The sequence below is a fragment of the Talpa occidentalis genome, unplaced genomic scaffold, assembly GCF_014898055.3.
Source record: "Talpa occidentalis isolate TD23 unplaced genomic scaffold, MPIMG_talOcc4v2.1 talOcc4.7, whole genome shotgun sequence".
NCBI lineage: Eukaryota > Metazoa > Chordata > Mammalia > Eulipotyphla > Talpidae > Talpa > Talpa occidentalis.
This window is the reverse complement of record NW_023605083.1, coordinates 23,005,070-23,012,200: the sequence shown is the minus strand read 5'-3', so window position 1 is coordinate 23,012,200 and position 7,131 is coordinate 23,005,070.

Here is a 7,131-nt window from a genome sequence, read left to right as displayed (position 1 = left end):
ACAAAAATAACAAAATGAACACAAAGAAAAAAAATGGAGAAAATGTAAAATAAAGGATAAAAAAGAAATGGCAGAAAACAATGCAATAAAAAAAGGATAGCAGAGGCAACTAAAGTAGAGGAAGTCCTCTTTTTTACATAGGGTTCTCTAGTGCCCAGACTCTGCCCTGAATACTCACTGCCAAGCCCAAGGTTTATGGTTATGGCTGTTGTAACGGGGACAGAAGGAAAAGAGTAGGAAATCTATGATTGCAGTGTGCATGGAGCACTGCACAGGGAAAATAATAACTAATGTTTTTAAAGATCAATATGTCAAGCATTATGCTAAGCAGGTTATGTGCATTTTTTGTTTGTTTAATATATATATTTCTCATTTATGAAAGTGTTGAATCCTTGATATCTTTCTCGTTTATGGATGAGAATATGAAAGCACAGTAATGGCTTAGTAATTTCCTCAAGTTTGCCAAATAATAAGTAATGGAGTCTGGGCTTGAACTCTAGAAGGCCTATTTATTTGAGTCTCATTTACCTTAGGTAGTTAGTTTTTAGAAACATCTTGTTTTGTATCTGTTTAGGAAGGTCATGGGGCTATCAGTTATTCACATTTTAGAATGAAATGGTTCAAATAAATTGCTTTCCTCTCAACACCTAGTAGAGATTAGTTACGTTAATTGAATGGGACATCCAAAATGTTCAGGAGTGGGAGTGATGCAGTAGGAGTGTTCCTCTTTAGAGGCTAAGGCCTCACTGGAGTATGGGGTAACTGGGCCTTAGTGAGATGGTAAGAAAAAGTACAGAAAGGGAAGTGAAGATACCAAAGATAATCTGATATTTCAAAATTCTGGCTAGGCCCAAGCCACAACCTCAAACCAGAGAACAGCTTCTTTCTCTTTCTCCTCTGCAAATCAGTCCCCTATTTCTGGTGCCAAGAACTACATTCCAAGGTTGCTCCGCGACATTAGAGCCTATCCTTCCTATTCACACCAGGACTCTGCACACCACTATATTACCCCAAACTACTCTTGCCATCTTTGCTGGAGCAAAGTGATAAGACACCTGCACCTTCACAGGGTGTTCATTTTGAGTTTGACCTACTTGTTAGAAAGTTTCCTTCCTATCTAGCAAAATTCTTGTCTCCATTCAACTTTCCCTTTTTGGTTCTATTTCTACCTTCTGAAAATGTCCTCTCTGTATGGTTTTTGTTCAAATGGAATTTGATCTGTCATGTACTGTTGTTTTTGGCTGATTTGCTAAATTGATTTGACCCCTTTATAAACTCAGTACTTTTGAATCAAGGTGAATACTGGTAAAATAGTTTAGTAGTTATTTTTTTCAGAAAGATTTTGCCACTGTTATGTTAAGAAAACAAAACCAAAAATTTACAGGCTCATTTCATGAGAGCAGGTTTATATACAAATATGTAAAGTAACCCACATAAAGCATCTGCATAAAAATGAAACAATAAGAATGTGTTCTCTTATGGATATGTACTGTTGAAAGCTACTTCAGTTCTTTTGTGGTATAATGAATGAAATAGATATTGAGAAGAGGATATCATCTAGTTAACAAACATGGAAAAAGGTTCTACTTCACTTTTTATTTGAAAAAGTAACAATTAGAATAATAAACAGCATTTTTCCCCATTAATTTAACTACAAAACAAAACAATACCTATAACAGTAGTATTCAATATTGGTTTGGAAGGTGTAAAACTAGTACTCTCATACATTAACAGTGGTATTACAATAGAAATCAATATAGTAATATCCATATCCTTTAACCTAGTAGACTACTTTGGGAATTTCCACTTAGGAAGTAATTCAAAGATTAAAATATATATTGACAAGTTTGCAATCTATTATAGGAAAACGATTTGCAATAGCAAAAAATTGGTTAAAGTCTAAAAATCCAACAATAGAAAATGTTTAATTAGATTATGGCACATCCACTCAATGGAAGGTTAGACAGGCATTATAAATAATGATTATGAAGAAAACCCTTGTATAATCTAGTTGATATTAATGGAAATATCTCAGGGAAATCATTGGTGTGTAAGCAGAAAAATGATGTGACTTGCTAGTTTCTAACTGCATGAAAAGTTTTTAAAGTATATAAAAAAAATTGTGTATGTGAAGAAATACACTGAAATTTTTCTTATAGAAAAAATGTGAGAATTTCATAATTAATCAAAATAGTAGTGGGATAGTCAAGTAATTCTCATTAGAAGTTCAAGTAAGGAAAGGGTGACGAGTTGAAAACAATTATCTAACCTATTACAGGGGACAATCTGTGGACAAATTTATTCCAGTACTTCAAAAGGAATACCTGGGCCTCCCCGGTGGCGCAGCGGTTGAGCGCTGGGTTACGAAGCTGCCCGCAGCCTCTGCAGCACCGGTTTGATCCCCAGCTGCTCCCCGGCCACTGGAGGAGGGTCCCACATGGTGCTCAGACCTCTCCTGCCGCCCGCTGCTCCCCTCAGCAGTGTACCTCGGTCCTTATGCCTGCTCTGGTCCCCGCTCTGGCTCTGGTGAATTCCCTCACCCTCCCGTGCTTCTGACTGTACCCAGTGCTTGTATAAATAAATAAATCTTTAAAAAAAAAAAAAGGAATACCTACTGACTAACAGTAACATTATTTCTGGGTGTGGACAAATTTATTCCAAAGTCTCTTTTTTAAATAAAAAAATTCTATGTAAATTTATTTTTCTTTGGACTATTGCCACGGACTGCATCACTAACACTGACCAGCAGAAATATTACTGTAACCTTATTGGGAATGTAACAAGAGTGTAAATCTAAAAAGGCCTTCTCCAAAAAGAAGCATCTCAGTAATATATCCAACTTCTATTCTTTTTTTTTTTTTTTTAAGATTTGTAAGGACAAGGGAGGAGATGCTGACAGAGTGAAACACCCAAGGTCCACTGACACCCAGAGGAAAATTCATAGCTGGACTATATATCACTGACTCTTTAGCCAGTGGAGTGAAAGGTAGATTGTTTGGTTAAATACAAAACCTTTTCCTCACTCCAGCTGTTCCTACTGCACTCCCACAGAAGCGTTAGTTAGGATTTTCGTACATTTTTGGTTGATTCTTTTACTCTGTTTTTCTTCTCAAACATCATTGTTGAAGATTATTTTTTCTAATTTATCTGGGATCCCCACTGATAATAGGAAGAAACATTGGTTATTGTGATGTGCTTGATTATTTGCATCTCCAAATTCTTGATCATTGCAGATTCAAATATCAAAAACATGTCAATTACCACTATTTTTCCTACTATAAGTGGAGACCCAAACCCCTAACCTCAAGACAAGGATCAATTTTCCATGTTTGTGGGTCTGTAGATGCCCTAGGACTGCTCATCTTCTGTTGTAGGTCAGCTAGGCTTGTGTCAAGTCCACAGACTGAGATCAGGTCTGTTCCATGTGTCCCTATGATTTCATAGTTATCTGAGGTAAATTCTTTTCCAGGTGAATTGCCATGCAAAAGAGGCCAAGTCAAACCACTTATTTAAGGCCAGTCTTCATATCTACTATTATTTAATTAGCCAAAGCAAGTCACTTAATTGACTATACCCAATATCAATGGGATAGTCAAGTAATTCTCATTAGAAGTTCACATAAGGAAGGGGTGATGAATTGAAAACAATTATCTAACCTACTACAGGGGACAATGTGTGGACAAATTTATTCTAGTACTTCAAAAGGAATACCTACTGACTAACAGTAACATTATTTCTGGGTGAAAAAAAGATGTAAGTTCTTTTTAATGACATAAACTATCACTATATTTTAAATGACATAAACTATCACTATATTTTAATGACAGTTATGACTATGTTGGGTGTTTAGCCAAGAATGAAGTGATTCAATTAGAGTTGAATTTCTGATTTTGGCTTAGACACACACACACACACACACACACACACACACACACAGCTCGCTCTTGTTTTTTAACAAGTTTGTAATCAGTGAGTAAAATGCACCCTGATAGGAAATCACCTAAGAACCACTATTTGGTAACAAAAGGTGACTCAAGACAAGTTCCTTTTGGTTTTAAACTTCATTATGTTACAGATCTACAAAACAAGCCTCATTTAAAAAGCTGATCTAAGGCAAGAGCTTTTAACTGAAGAGTTCCATTTTAATTTTTCAAAATTAGAACTTATTTCCTGGAAATTTTTTGTATTTGTTTTCATGTATAAAGCAAAATCCAGGGATAAATAAAGTCTGAGTTCAGACTTGATAGGTTTGTTTACATTGGAACGACAACTTTAAACTCTAGGAAAGAGCTGATAACTCAGGAAAAAAAGCAAGTAATGAATTCAAAGAAAGCTTGTTAAGGAATTGTGTTTGATTTTTAAGTCAATAGAGGCTTTTCTCCAAATTTTTCTGCTTTGTAGGTTCAGTATGAAAGTTGGATAGATAAGTCAGGGAATTAGTCAACAATTAAGAGAGATATCAGGGTACTTTTGATTTCCAAAATGTGTCTAACTTTGTATATACATGGATAAATAGGGACACTGAAGCATCAGTATATTTATGTGTTCCAGCTTAAAGGACTTCTTCCTGAAAGTGAACTATCACTTTGAAGCATAATATTTAGTTGCCTTTTTCCAAAGAAAAAGAAAATTTCACATTCTGATTAACCAGGAGTTATCTGAAATTAATGAAGAAAGCACCATTTTTTGGTAGTCTCACTGTGTGGCTTTCTGGAAGTAATCAGGTGAGGCAAGATTCTCATAAGAGCTTTATTTTCTAGAAAAAACAGAAGTAAGGCAATTAAGTAACTAACCAATTATTTTTACAATCAAAAAACTTAAGTACAGTTAATTAATTCCTTGACAAATGCATAAAATTTATATGTCTGCTTTTCTAAAGATCAGCATTAACATGGACTAAAAGAGAAAAATATTTTAGTGACATCTCAGCAGAGTTTGTATCATAACTTTTTTAGAGTGCTTTCATTTGGATCATTTTATTTCACAATGTTTTGTAAAATGAGTCAGACATTTTAGTGTTCATTTTAAAGATCTCTAATAGAGAGGTTTGATGTTCTAAATAAAGTCACATATCTACTTAGTACCTATGATATAGACTGTGAAGATTTTGAGAACATCTAAATTCTCACTGATGAAGCCATGTAATGCTTTGTGAGTGCTCTATGAAAATTGCTTCAAGTAGATTTACATTCTTCTTCTTCTTCTTTTTTTTTTTTTTTTAAAGATTTTTAAGGACAAGGGAAGAGATGCTAACAGAGTGAAACACCCAAGGTCCACTGACACCCAGAGGAAAATTCATAGCTGGACTATATATCACTGACTCTTTAGCCAGTGGAGTGAAAGGTGGATTGTTTGGTTAAATACAAAACCTTTTCCTCACTCCAGCTATTCCTACTGCACTCCCACAGAAGCTTTAGTTAGGATTTTCATACAGTTTTGGTTGACTCTTTTACTCTGTTTTTCTTCTCAAATGTCAGAACTTCTAGACATTGGAAGGAAATAGTGAAATAATTTTAAAAAGGTTATATGTTCAGTGATCAATATTTTTAAAAATTAATAATTTTTGCTAATTAATCAAGAGAGTCTAAAATAAAATTGGTTGCTTCAAAAAAAAAAAAAAAAAGTCCGAGTTTCTGGTTGTGTAGAAGACAATGAATACAATGATAGCTTGGCACAACTGCCTTGACTCATGAGGAGGTCCTGGCAGTTTTTTCCTCAAAACTGGACATTTTGAATATTAAAATATGACAGTAACAGAGTCATGATTCTACTCTCTCCTCAGGGTTTGTTGGTGTTCATTTTGTGGGGTGTTCTTTACTTATTTAGTGACTTTCTGCACTATTTTTTCTAGAGTGTATACTCTGTCATGTGTGGCCACTGAAGACTGTTCTATTAGCTAATATTGTAGTACATCATGTTTTGACAGTTACCTTAAATAACTTAAAAATAATTATTGAATACCGCTGTTTTATAGCCTTGCTAGTGTACAGTATACGATTTACCACCTCAGGTGTAGTGAACCATAGTACCGAAGTTTTAACTTTTTGTTGCCTGAAGTCAACAAAATATAATAAAGAGGGAGAAAGAAAGACTTCTTCCAGTTTTTGGGTCTGTGTTGAGGTATTCATTCAATACCTTGCCAGACCATTTACAACTCTGCCTTAGCCTTTATTTTGTGCTTGCACAGAATCTACAGATGTGATGGAGGTGAAAGGTTTGTGTCTTCCTGGACCTTTCCTGATCATATGTCTGACCCTTGTCTTTTCATGACTCTCTTGATTTTCCTATGTATATGGGATGTTTAAAATACCTATTCCCTGTATCTTATTCTCCAATATCTTTCTATGGTTCTCTCTATTTTTGTCTTAAGTATTGCTTTTTGAGGGGCCTCCCCTGGTGGCACAGTGGTTGAGCACCAGGCTGCGAGGCTGCCCGCAGCCTCTGCAGCGCAGGTTCATTCCCCAGCCACTGGTGAGGGTCCCACAAAAAAAAAAAATAGTATTGCCTTTTGCTCCAGGCTGCTGTGCTCAGTATCTTTGCCTTTCAACAAACACCTCCTGGGAAGTGGCCCTAGCCCTAGGAATGTTCTAAGTAGGATGAAACAAAGGGAAGTATTGGTGCAGATCCTTGAGTGAGTCACCAGAGATACCAAGACTCATAAGTAGAATGCCTTGAAAATAAGGCTGGTATTGCTCCCCCTGTCCCTAGCAACCTGTACCAGGATGTTGCGGGTTACTATCTTCATTGCCTCTGTTAATCTGGGGCATGAGAGATGGCAGGTAGACAATATAAAACAGTGCTCTTCACTAAGTTGTAAATTTTTGGCTATGTTAAAGTTCTGAGCAGAAGCTGACTTTGAATGTTTTAGCTATGTCTTTAGTTGCTTTCACAGAGGAACAGAACTAGAATTCTTTATTCACCATTTTCAGTCCATGTTATATATTTCAATAACCATAATTTTGGTTATTGAATAAAATTCTGACAGATTGCCATAATTTACTTACCATTTCTCTGTTATTGAACATAGTTTGTTTCTTTTCTTACTATTTTAGATAAGGCTCTAATGAACATCTTTACCATATCATTGGATTCTTTTTTTTTTAGATTTATTTATTTGTTTGTTTGTTTGTT